Genomic DNA, 13,404 nt, shown 5'->3' on the forward strand with positions numbered 1-13,404 from the left:
CACCTCGACAGTCTCAGCTGGGAGGACTCAACCTACCTCCACTAGTCCAGCTGACTAGTTCAGATGTGAGTTGGTTCTCATGAAAGAGGCAAGAGTGTGAGAAATAGAAGAAGTGCCAAAGGCAGTTTAAAGCCATCCAATCTCATTTTTGTGATCATATGGCAAAATTAAACAGGAAAGACAAGTCACAAAACCCATTGTTAATAAAAAAGGGGAAAGGAAGAGAAATTAGCCTTCTCAAATATCAGAACATATTGTAACTCTGGAATCACCATGAGTGAGGATCAAGTAAAAAGAATAAACATTCAAAAACAGAGCCAAATAAAAGAGAGTATGGTTGATGATAAAGATAATGTTTCCTATCAGTTTTCCCAAGAACATAGGGACTTCATACAGCTCAACACCCTACTGGGAAAAAGCAGCAAGAGATCATCACTATATCAGATATACAATAAAGTTCAAATGGACCAAGTATATAGATATTAAAAAATAAAGAATAAAAGAACAGTGGGTAATATCTTTATAATACAGAAAACCCCAAATCACAAAAGATGGATATATTTAACTATATAAAACCAAATATTGCTGTATGCCAATGACTATATCATCAAAGCCAGAAAACAAATAAACAGGTGAATATTTTCTATTCATGTCACTGAAAAAGAGCTCATTTCCCAAAAGAAAAAGAGGCAAAAAAAAAAAAAAACAGCAAACATGAATATAAGATTTGCAGGAAAAAAATACAACAAATGTCAATCTCACTCATCAGCAGAAGTATAAGTCTATAATGAAACCCTTTTCATTATAGAATTTTCTTTCATTATTCAATTTTCTTATATGAAATTGGTAAGGACTGAGAAGTTTCATATCACTGTGTTGACAGGCTAAGGGTCAGGAATCAGCTAACTTTTCTTTTTAAAAAAATTTTAAATTAATTTTATTATGCATATTTGAGGTCTACAATATGATGTTATGGTACACACATATATAGTTAAATAATTACCATAACAAAACAAATTAAACTATCTATCATCTCAGTTATATTTTGGTGACAACAAAAGTAAAACATGCTTATTTTTAAATCTAATACAAATCAATTTTGTACATTATAGTCCTCCTGTTGTACATAAGCTCTATAGACATGCTAGGCATACCTGCTTCTCTGTATCATGACCTACATTTCCCCAATGCCTCCCTCAAGTCCCCATCCCACCCCCAGAAATCACTGCTTTATTCTCTATCTCTGTATAGATGTCACTGATATATAGTTTATCTATCAGTGAAAATAATGCAGTATTTTTCTTTCTGCATCTGACTTACTTCACTGAGCAGTTTCCTCCACGTCCATCTATGTTGTGGCAAATGGGAAGATCTCCTTTGCTAAGGCTGAGTAACATCCCGTTATATATACACTAGCTTTTATCACTATAACAAATACCTGGGAGGAACAGCAGGAAGATTTATTTTGGCTTACAGTTTGGGAGGTTCACAGTCCAAAAATGAGTGGCCCCACTGGTCTGGTGTCTGATGAGGATGGTGGATGCCACAGGAAGGAGCACATGGTGAGCCAGGAGCAGAGAGGAACAAGGAGCACATTTATTTTCCATGCCCATGTGGTCCCTATAACACCATGATTCGATCATGGGGTTCCACCTCAGCAACCTAATCTAACCCAATCACTTCCCAAATGTCCCACCTTCAGAAACTACAGTTATATGAAGTATATACATAAACATTTTACATTTTACAGTTTCCAAAAATATTTAGGTGGCTTTCATATCTTGGCCATTTTGAATAAGAGCAACTGTTTTCTGTAAAGCAACAGATAATAAATACTTTTTGGCTTTATGGGCCACATGCTCTCTTTAACATCTACTCAACTCTGCTGTTTGAAAGCAGCTGTAAACAATACGTAAACCAATGGGCACAGTTGTGTTCCTATAAAATTTTATTTACAAAACCAGATAGTCATAGTTTGTCCACTCCTGCTGTAAACAAGAATTCACACAGAGTGCAGGTGGGACTGCAAGTCAATACTACATCAGTGGAGGACATGGCATTACATGTCAAAATTAAATGCAGATCTTTCTTCATCCAGCAATTCTCTCTTTTAAAGATTATTTATTTATATACTTACTTAAAAGGCAGCGACAGAGAGCGAGCTTCCATCCTCTACTTCATTCCCTCAAATAGCTTCAACAGCCAGAGGTGGGCCAAGATGAGGCAAGGAGCCAGGAACCCCTTCTGAGTCTCCCACAAAAGGCAGCAGAGGCCAAAGTACTTAGTCCATCATCTTCTGCCTCCCCTATGTTAGCAGGAAGGTAGATCAGAATGGGAGTACCTGGGACTGGCACAAATACCCCAGTATCTGAGATGCCAGTATCACAATGGCTGGCTTACCCCACTTCAGCACAATGCAAGCCCCTCACCTGGCAATTCTTAGTCCTGCAGCTCATAGGTGCACTCTCATATATGTGATATAACAATAAGTATATTCACTGCAGCCAAAAAGCCAGAGACAACCTAACAGTCCATTAACATGGGCCTGAACATCTATACTGTGGAATAATATTCAACTGGGATAAACAACAAAGTGTTGTCAATTACTAAGACGGAACGACCACCAACTAATGTCAAGTGAAAAAGCAAGAAGTAGGACTAGAACATTCAAGACTGTCACTTAAGAGATAACATGCACAGAGACATAGTACACACTTGCATGTTTGCAAATGCATGAAATATCCAACATTGAAAAGATATTCATGAAATAAGAAAGTTGCCATCTCAAAAGAGGAACTGAACTCTTTTTATACGTGGCCTTAGGTAATCTGTGAAAATGGTTTGTTACTACCAGGGGATTACAATTCAATCCCATCAAGATGGCATGTACCAATGCCATCTCACTAGTCCATTTGATCAATTTCTGTTCACAATTGATCATAATGATAGGACTAAGAATCAAAGGGATCACATAAACAAGACTAGTGTCTGAAAATACTAACTGATAGAACAAAAAAAGGAGAGAATGATCCAACATGGGAAGCGGGATACACAGCAGACTCATAGAATGACAGATGTCCTAAACAGCACTCTGGCCTCAGAATCAGCCCTAAAGGCATTCGGATTCGGCTGAAAAGCCCATGAGAGTATTTCAGGCATGGAAAGCCAAGACACTCTGGCAAAAAAAAAAAAAAAAAAAAAAAAAAAAAAAACACCCTAAATGAAAGATCTCCGCGAGTGAGATCCCAGTGGAAAGAACAGGTCATCAAAGAAGGAGGTACCTTTCTCTAAGGGAGGAGAGAACTTCCACTTTGACTATGACCTTGTCTAAATATGATAAGAGTCGGTGAACTCAAAAGGCTTCCATAGCTTTGGCAACTCATGACAAGAGCCTAGGGTGATTACTGATGCCATAAACAAGAGTGTCAATTTGTTGGGTCAACAACAGGAATCACTGTGCACTTACTCCTCATGTAGGATCTCTATCCTTAATGTGCTGTACATTGTGATTTAATGCTATAACTAGTACTCAAACAGTATTTTTCACTTTGTGTTTCTATGTGGGTGCAAACTGTTGAAATCTTTACTTAATATATACTAAATTGATCTTCTGTATATAAAGAGAATTGAAAATGAATCTTGATGTGAATGGAAGGAGAGAGGGAGCAGGAGAGGGCAGGGTTGTGGGTGGGAGGGAAGTTATGGGGGTTGGGGGGGAAGCCACTGTAATCCATAAGCTGTACTTTGGAAATTTATATGCATTAAATAAAAGTTAAAAAAAAATGGTTACTCACTTGACCCAAAAAAAAACCCAAAATCATGCAAATCAAGAGGTTCAAATCTTCATGTTTGGGGCCAGCACTGTGGCGTAGCAAGTTAAGGCTCCCGCCTACAGTGCCAGCACCCCATATGGGCACCGGTTCAAGACCCAGCTGCTCCACTTCCGATCCCACTCTCTGATATGGCCTAGGAAAGCAGTAGAAGATGGCCCAAGTCCTTAGCCCCTGCACCCACATGGGAAGACCCAGAGGAAGCTCCTGGCTCCTGGCTTCAGATTGGCGCAGCTCCAGCCATAGTGGCCAATTAGGGAGTGAACCAGTGGATAAAAGACCTCTCTCTCTCTCTCTACTTCTCCTTCTCTCTCTGTGTAACTCTTTCAAATAAATAAGTAAATCTTTAAAAAAAAAAAATCTTCATGTTCACTTTAAGAACACCTAAGAAACCGTCCAGGTCATCAATGGTATGCATATCCGAAAAGCCACCAAGTAAGTACCTGAAAGATGTCACATTAAAGAAGCAATAGGTGCCATTCTGTCACTATAATGGTGGAGCTGGTAGGTGTGCCTAAGCCAAGCAGTGGGGTTGGACACAGGGTTGGTGGCCCAAAAAGAGTGCTGAGTTTCTGTTGCACATGCTTAAAAATTCAGAAAGGAATTTTGAGCTGAAGGGTTTGGATGTAGATTCTCTGGTCATTGAGCACATCCAAGTGTACAAAGCCCCCAAGACGTGCTGCCGTCCCTACAGAACCCATGGTTGGACTAAACCACACATGAGCTCCCTGTGCCACATCAAGATGAGCCTCAATGAAAAGGAACAAATTATTCCTAAACCAGAAGAAAAAGATCAACCAGAAGAAACTAAAGAAATAAAAACTTATGGCTCAAGAATAAATTCAGTATAAAATAAATGCAAATTAAAAGAAAAAAAGAAGAGGAACTGAGAGGCCAGCATCGAAGAACAGTAAGATAAGCTGCTGCCAAGGCTGACACTGTGACACAGCGGGTTAAAGCCCTGGCCTACAGCAACACCATCCCGTATGGATGCCAGCTCGATTGAGTCCCGGCTGCTCCATTTCCAGTCCTTGTTAATGTGCCAGGGAAAGCAATGGCCCAAATACTTGGGCTCTTGCCACCCATGTGGGTGACCTGGATGGAGTTCCTGGCTCCTAGATTTGGTCTCTCACAGCTTTGGTCATTATGATCATTTGGGAGGTGATCCAGATGATGGAAAATCGATTGATAAATCTCTCTCTCTCTCTCTCTCTCTCTGTAGCTCTACCTTTCAAATACATAAATAAACCTTCAAAGAAGAAGGAAGAAGGGAGGAGGAGAACTGAGTGACTGTGAACATAGTAAGAGTGAATAATTTGAATTCAGAATTTTGAGCTGTGTTCTCATATTACTTACATAAAAATTAAATATAAATGATTGTTCAATCATCAGGCCCATCTAATGGTGAACAGGCAAGTCACATGTGAAATGGAAACACTAAAAAGAAAGTGTGCCATGCCAACACTTTTAAGTTCACAACCCACAAAGAACGCCCATTCCCATTTAACGCAGACAGGACTACAACTGGTGCTCCAAGATGGAATGCCAGCATCAAAAGTTGCAGCTTACCCACTGTGCCACAATGCAAGCCCCTGCAAAATAGTTTTTAAAAGTAAGAAAACATCCAGCCCCTGCACCCTTCTGACAAAAGATTTTGTCACAAATAGCAGCAGGAGGGAAAAAGACAAGGTCTTCCCCCGGCTCCATGCAAGCTGCAGCAGGGGATACAAAGGGGCCTTGGAGGGCCCAGGCTTGTCCTTCTCCCACCATCTCAGCTTCCCAGGGCCCACAGGAACTCAGGGTAGAAACCATTAACAGGTGAACTTGGCTTTGCATTGCCAGTGGCCTTAGAGCCACAATAACAAATGGGCTACCCCCCCCCCCATATCAGGAATCTGCCTCTGGGTTTCCCATCTTTATCTCTGAAATGTTATCCACAGTCCCCATCAGCACTGCAGAAACCTGATTAGCTGGCCACCCTGATTTTCTTCCCAGTTTGTCACACTGCCACAGCAGAAAATGCAGAGATGAGGAGCGATAGCCTGGGGTGCTGCAGCTACCCTGGCTGAGCCATTAAGACAAACTGAGTTTCCGGAATCTACCTAAGGACAAGGCGTATGCCCCCGTGAGACCAGCGAAGCTCTGGCTGCCTACAGTCGCCCTCATGTTCACATCATGGCTGGACCCCTGACCACTGAGAGGCCCCTTGGATAAGCCTCAGTTCCACCTGCTCTCAACGGGAGCCGTCATATCTATTCACCTCGACTGCCCTGCCCCTGCTGAGCGCTCAATCTCTGCTACACCCCACAGCCTTCTCAGCCCATACTCACGTCATGAGTTCCCCGAGGCCAAAGTTTGGAGAAGGGACTAATTATCTGCAGCAGCTCAGCCCAGGCAAGCTCCCGTTTCTGAGTAAGGAAGCAGCGGCCCCTCTAAGTGCTCGTGGAGTGAAGGCTCGGTTTCTGGGCGGTCAAACCAGCCACTGCTAGGCCACGTCCACTGCTTGCAGCCAGAATCCACCGGCGGCGCTGAGCTTCGTGAGGCCAGCACTGACAACAGCCCAGCTTCCGCTCCAGCACTGGGGGGGGGGGGGCCTGGGAACAGGACGCATGCGCACGCGCATGCGCACGCGCACACTCACTCCCCCGCAAGGTTGAGACCTGCCTGAGCCCGGATGTACTCCTAGGTTCACTAAGGAAATTCCACGTGTAGAGTGTAGAGCACAAATCCAACAGGCTGAGGGTCTGAAGACGCACAGCCCCGTCCCAAGCTGTTGTTCTGAGTCTTGGCGTGACTTGCGTTAACTTTCCTCGCAAACCCTATGTCTCCTCAGCCACCAGATCTTGGGCCATGGGCACTTTAAGGAAACACTTTACAAATTGTGACCCAGTTTGTGAGCAATGAACTCAGCTCGGGTGGCGGCTGGCACCTTTTTAAAAATGAAAGAATGGAAGTTATCCGAGTACATTGTGCATAGTAAGGTGATGTTTCAGGGGAGGGCGTCGTGTCTGGTGGGTCAGACGCAGGTTATGATGCCCATGGCCCTCACTGTGGTGCCTGAATTCAAATCCTGACTCTGGCTCCAGAGGACAGCTTCCGGATGGGAGGAGCAGCGACGGCTCAAGTGACTGGGCTCCTGCCACACTTGTGTGAGACCTGGGTTGCATGCTTGGATCCTGACTTGGCCTTGGCCCAACCCTGGCCGTTTCAAGCATTTGGAAGTAAACCAGTGGCTAGGAGATTTCTCTTTCTGTCTCTCTGCCCCTCAATAAAGTATTACTTTTTGATACCTTTGTTATACATACATAGAGTTGCCTATGTACTGGCTGAAATGTAAGTGTATTTCTAGCCAATAAAAATATCAAGAAACAGGCCGGCACTGCGGCTCAATAGGCTAATCCTCCGCCTTGCGGCGCCGGCACACCGGGTTCTAGTCTCGGTCGGGGCACCGATCCTGTCCCGGTTGCCCCTCTTCCAGGCCAGCTCTCTGCTGTGGCCAGGGAGTGCAGTGGAGGATGGCCCAAGTCCTTGGGCCCTGCACCCCATGGGAGACCAGGAGAAGCACCTGGCTCCTGCCATCGGAACAGCGCGGTGCGCCGGCTGCAGCGCGCCTACCGCGGCGGCCACTGGAGGGTGAACCAACGGCAAAGGAAGACCTTTCTCTCTGTCTCTCTCTGACTGTCCACTCTGCCTGTCAAAAAATAAAAAATAATAATAATAATAAAAAAATTTTTAAAAATATCAAGAAACAAAAGTGTGCCCAGGAAACCTATATCCAAGATTTTTTCTTGTACAGATGTTTTTTCTCGGATCTTGTTCTTTATGTTCAGGACATCATACCGTCTTTATGAAATCCCGAATGTTCTACTTCTCTTTTCACATACGCACCCAGTGTGTCTGAGTCACCAGCCCTACCTCCTCTGCTTTCTCTTCTGCAGGTTCACCTGAGGTAAGGTGGTCAGCAAGGCTCCTTTGTCAGGCTGAGTGGGTCTTGCTGGCAAGTGCCAATGCCAAAAACACAGGGCAGACAAGGCCACCTCTGAAGGAGCAAACCTTGGCCAGACAGGCTCCCATCACTCACCTGATTGGGAAAGGGTGTCTTTCACAAGCTTTCTCACCACCTGGTCCCAGTTTGGAAGGTGCAGTATGGAATCAATGAGAAGATGATGATGGAAACAAGGTCAGTACACCCATAATGACCACAGAGAAAGATGTGATTGTTGGCTGGTGACACCATAAGGCAGCAGATGAAACGGAGTTAGTGCCTGAGTGAACTCTAACACCTCAAAGACTCATGTTTGCACACCTGAGCACCTGGCCTCGTTTAACCACGGCCCTACCCTGAACCACTTCACCCTTCCTCTTTGCCGACTTCTCTGTTAAATTGGGTGGCACACTCTTTCCAATTTACCAAGGGAAGAGGACCATAAGATCTAAGATCTAAAGTCAAGTACCCCTGTAGCAGAGCTTGAGATGGGTTTGTTGAAGGTAAGCTCTCAGAAAGGGACACAAGGAAGCAAGAGAGGGCTGGGGAGGAAGCTGAGCAAAGATGGGCTCTCAGCTGGGTCTAGCTTCAGGCTGACCTCATAGGGAGCTCTGGAGCACAAATAAGGGGTCAACCCTCTTCTGGCTGGAGACTAAAAGAGAAGGGGAAGATGTAGATTGCCTGGTAAAGGAGCCCTATTTAGCCAGCACAATCCTCTGGTAGAGCAGAGAACATGCACGCAGCTGGGGAACCAGTGCCCCGGCCTGTTAAGAAGAATTGAGCAGGGCCCTACCAACGCCCACCACATCACATATGCCTTTGCATGACAGAGCTGTGTGACAGGCAGCTGCTCTGACTGGAGCAAATTTCCAAGGACAAGTCATGGATCCAGTGTCCACAATTTTTGTCCATAGAGCAACAAACCTCCTGCTATTGGGTCAATGCTATATCATGCATGAGCCAAATGTCAGCAGCCTTTAGGGGAATTTAATACTTTTCTAAAATCATCATCACAAAACACTGCAAACTGAGTAACTTAAATGCCAGAAATGTATGAAAATCATCTCACTGCTCCGGAGGATAGAAGTCTCAGATCAAGGAGTCAGCAACACCATGCTCCCTGTGAAACTTACAGAGAAGGATCTTTCTTTGCATCTTTTGGCTCCCAGGAGCGCCATATCTCTTAGCCTATGGAAATCTAACTCTGATTTTGTGTGTGTGTGTGTGTGTGTACATCTCCAGAGTTGCCTTTGTATAAAAACATCAGTCTACTCCAGTACAACTTCATCTCAGTTCAATATATCTGTACCAGTTCTTTTTCCAAGATTTCATTCTAGGGTACTAGAGGTTTAACATATGAATCTGATACTGCGGGGAACACAATTCCACTGAGGACAGGTAATTATGCATCATGTTAGCATTTTTACCTAAGAATTTTATCTTCTAGTCTGGGGCTGTTCCTACTGTACCATACTCCTACCACAAGTCTGGAAACTGCAACCCAGCTGTGTGATCCAACATTTAATTTTAACACCAAGTTTAACCTTAATTTTGACTAGCTTAGCCAGGGTAATGCCAAATAAGGGCCCTGACCAGCCTCTCTTCTGGGTGGTGGAAGACCTACTCTTAGCTTCAAGTTTCCATCTTAGACTGACTATTGTCCGATAAATAAAGAAGTTGCTGACTATTGTCTGCTCAATTGTTGAGAAGAAAAATCACCTCCAGGGAGATATATATTTAAAAAAAAAAACTTTTCATTCTTGGAGGGGAAGAAGCAGAAAGAATGAGACTTATCTAACATTTTGTTGGCAAATTGTTTGTTTTAATATGACTTGAGGCACACAAAATTATTATTAGAAATAAAAATGGGGGCCAGCACTGTGGCATAGTATGTTAATCCTCAGCCTGCGTGCCAGCATCCCATATGGGTGTTGGTTCTAGTCCTGGCTGCTCCTCTTATGATCCAGCTCTCTGCTATGGCCTGGGAAGGCAGCAGAAGATGGCCCAAGTGCTTGGGCCGCTGCACTCACATGGGAGACCTGAAAGAAGCTCCTGGCTCCTATCTTTGGATTGGCGAACTCCAGCCATTGTGGCCAATTGGGGAGTGAACCAACAGATGGAAGACCTTTCTCTCTGCCTCTCCCTCTCACTGTCTGTAACTCTACCTCTCAAATAAATAAATAAAATCTTTTAAAGAAAAAAAGAAATAAAAATCTTGAAATTTAAAAGACAACATGGAGAGAGTAGGCTCTTATTCCCTTGTTATGGATTTGGGAGAAAGGGAGCACAGAGGTGATTCATTATTGTTCCTAGCTACTCATCAAAAGGTCAAATAAAGTCACTGGAAGAACACCTGTGTGGAGACACACTACTAGACCTTCCATTCTAGGAAGAGCCATGCTAGGAAGGCACATTGACAAGTCTAGGAGAGTGGATCACTGGGAGGTATAAACAAGGAGGTATGTAGACACATGACAGTCACTAAGAAACAAGGCATGAGCTGTGTGTGTGTGTATGTGTGTGTGTGAAGAGGAAGTGACCCCCACTAAAAGTTCTGTGTCTATTCTCAGCAGCTTTCACATGGTCCCTCTCTCCAGCCAAGTGTTTTCCTGACCCCACATTTAAGTTCTAAACATCCCACGCTGCCGTCTGAGCCAGAGTCTTGCTTCAGTATCAAGGTGATGTCACAGGCTCCTGGCAATCAGGCCACCTATTAACGTCTCCTGCCTGACTTGAACTTCCTGACCCATCATTTGGCCCTGACCTCTGGAAACAGAGCACACCTCACTCCTACCTGCCTGCCCAACCTATTGGGGCTGAGCTAACTTAGGCCTTCAATTCTCAGCACTATGTTCTGCTACTCAGGCTGGGGATTAAATATCTGTGTGGTCCGCAATCCATTTGTTGTCAGGTTTTCTAGGTCCTTTGAATCAAACCATTTTTTTTAAGACAAGAATCTTTGGGCCCTAGCTATGTTTCACATAAATGGATAATATTGGGCTAGTACACTTCATAAATTTTGTTTTAAAAGCTGTACTTATAGCAGAATAACCATGAATGTTGAAATAAATGTCACATATTTCCTTAGGACCTTATGTAATAGTTATCTGTATGTATCTACCTGCAAAGTCAGTTCATCAAATTGTGTTTTATAGGAGAGCTAGATTGCTTGCATTCAATTGTTCCAATTCTTCACCCCTCCCTGTATCCCTGCCCTCTCCCATCTTGCAGTGCTTTCCACTGTGACTGTAGGCTGGCCAATGTCGTAATGTGGCCAAGTAGATGCAGGCAAATGTTCTGCGAAGGTCTGAAAAAGCACTGTGCATTCCTACCCTTGCTCTTACTGCTCCACCACTGCCATAAGGACACTCCTGGACTAACCTGCTAGATGGTTAGAAATGTAGAAAGGATCTGATTCATCCTGTGTTGGTCATTCCTGCTGCAGATATCAAAGGTCAGACACAGTCCACAAACCCCAGACCTGTGGACAAGTCCAGTTAAGATCCAAAGAGCTACCCAGCTGATCTGTGGACTGAATATATCTCATTTGGGGGCACAAGTTTTAAATAGTGACTTGTTACTGACACAATAGCTTGTAAAGTATCTTACCATATACAGTCTCTTCCATAGCAATAAATCCACTGAGAGCACATTCTTTTCTTCTCTCTCTCTGTTATTAATATTTCCTAAGTACTTAGAAAAGTGCCTGATATCTAGTAGATTTTTAATAAACATTTAGTGAATTAAAGAATCAATAAACAATAATAGCATTAATTATAATACTAATAGCTTACATACATCCTAAACACTTTTATAAGTATTGAATACATAGTGTCATTTGCTTGTATTGTCAATCTGTAAAGCAGGTATTATTTACTGGATTTTAAAGATGAGAGAACCAGGTCAGCATTGTGGCAGAGCAGGTAGGGCTGCCACCTGCAATGCCAGCATCCCAGATGGGTGAGTTTGAGTCCTGGCTGCTCCACTTCCAATCCAGATCCCTGGTAATATGCCTGGGAAAGCAGCAGAGCGTGGCCCAAGTGCTAGGAAACTGGCGTAGTCTTATCTATGGCGTGATCTGTACCTTGATTTACATTCTATACCCGGGTTCCGCAGCCATTGCTGGAAGCCAGGTGGCCACACGGCCCAACCTCTGTTGTCAAACTCTACCCCGATCCTAATGGGATTCACTGCTCTGGCTTCCCTGCCCGCCCTCAAAGTTTTAAAAGGGCCTGTTCCTGAACACGTGCCCTCTTGGCTCTCCTCTGCTTCTCTCTTGGCTCTCTCTCTTGGCTCCTCTCATCTCATCTCTCTTCTCTCTCCTCTCTGTCTCTCTCTCTTACAGTCTCTTTCTCTCTTTTTCCCTCTTCGCCCCTTCCCTCTGGTCTACTGAGTTTTCCCCAATAAACCCTTTCCCTTACTCCAGTGTTGGGAGTGTTTTGTGACAGCTAACACCAAGTGCTTGGATTGCTGCATCCACGTGGGAGACCAGGATGAAGCTCCTGGCCCCTGGCTCCTGACTTCAGCCTGGCCCAGCCTTGGCCATTGCAGGCATGTAGGGAGTGGACCAGCAGATGGAAGATCTCACCCTCTTTCTGTCTCCCTCTCTGTAACTCTGCCTTTCAAATAAGTAAACTAAATCTTTTTTAAAAAATGAGAGAATGGAGTTTCAAAGTGATTGAGCAACTTACTTAAAGTTATATACCTCAAAAACGACACTCAAAAATAGGACTGTCTAAATTCAAATTCCATGTTATTCATGGAAAATGCATGCCAGTGAAACAGTAGACTATCTAATAGGTATTGCTGAGAGAACTCAAGTGACTTGGCCACATTTTAAAACCAATTAAGGGGGCTGTCGCTGTGGCGTAGCGGGTGGGACTGCCGCCTACAATGCCGGCATCCCATGTGGTCGCTGGTTCGAGTCCTGGCTGCTCCACTTCCGATCCAGCTCTCTGCTATGGCCTGGGAAAGCAGTACAGGATGGTCCAAGTGCTTGGGCCCCTGCACCCACGTGGGATACCCAAAGGAAGCTCCTGGCTCCTGGCTTCTGGCTTTGGATAGGTGCAGCTCCTGCCATCGTGGCCAGTTGGGGAGTGAACCAGCAGATGGAAGACCTCTCTCTCTCTCTTCCTCTGTGTGTGTGTGTGCACGCGCTTCTCCTTCTCTCTGTGTTTAACTCTGACTTTCAAATAAATTAAATAAATCTTATGAAGCTGAGTCTGGAAACTTCTTCAATGCCTCATTGCTTTACAATAATAAAATTTGGAGCCACATGAGAAAAATAGCAAGTTCCCCCTCCCTTAAGAACATGAAGTTATCATCTGTGAATTCGATGGTAAAATCAGAAGCAAAATTAATTAAATAAGAAATATGAGAATAGTCTTGATAAAATTACTATAGTGCAAAGGAAGATATAGTCATAAATCCTAATTGGAATTGTTATGTTAACAAAGGTAGAAGAAAGGACATGATAGATTGGACCCACGTGGAAGTGAGAAGATGTGTGTTCTTCCCCACTACACAGAGAAAAAAAGGAAAAATTTTTTAAAGATTTATTTACTTATTTGAAAGGCAAAGTTACAGAGA

General features: G+C 43.9%; 1 pseudogene; it reads left to right on the top strand.

Annotated features, from left to right (window-relative positions):
* Positions 1 to 3,793: 3,793 nt before the first annotated feature.
* On the top strand, positions 3,794 to 4,670 carry LOC133767845 (large ribosomal subunit protein uL22-like; annotated as a pseudogene).
* Positions 4,671 to 13,404: the final 8,734 nt, after the last annotated feature.

Source organism: Lepus europaeus, chromosome 10 (genome assembly GCF_033115175.1).
Source record: "Lepus europaeus isolate LE1 chromosome 10, mLepTim1.pri, whole genome shotgun sequence".
Taxonomy (NCBI): domain Eukaryota; kingdom Metazoa; phylum Chordata; class Mammalia; order Lagomorpha; family Leporidae; genus Lepus; species Lepus europaeus.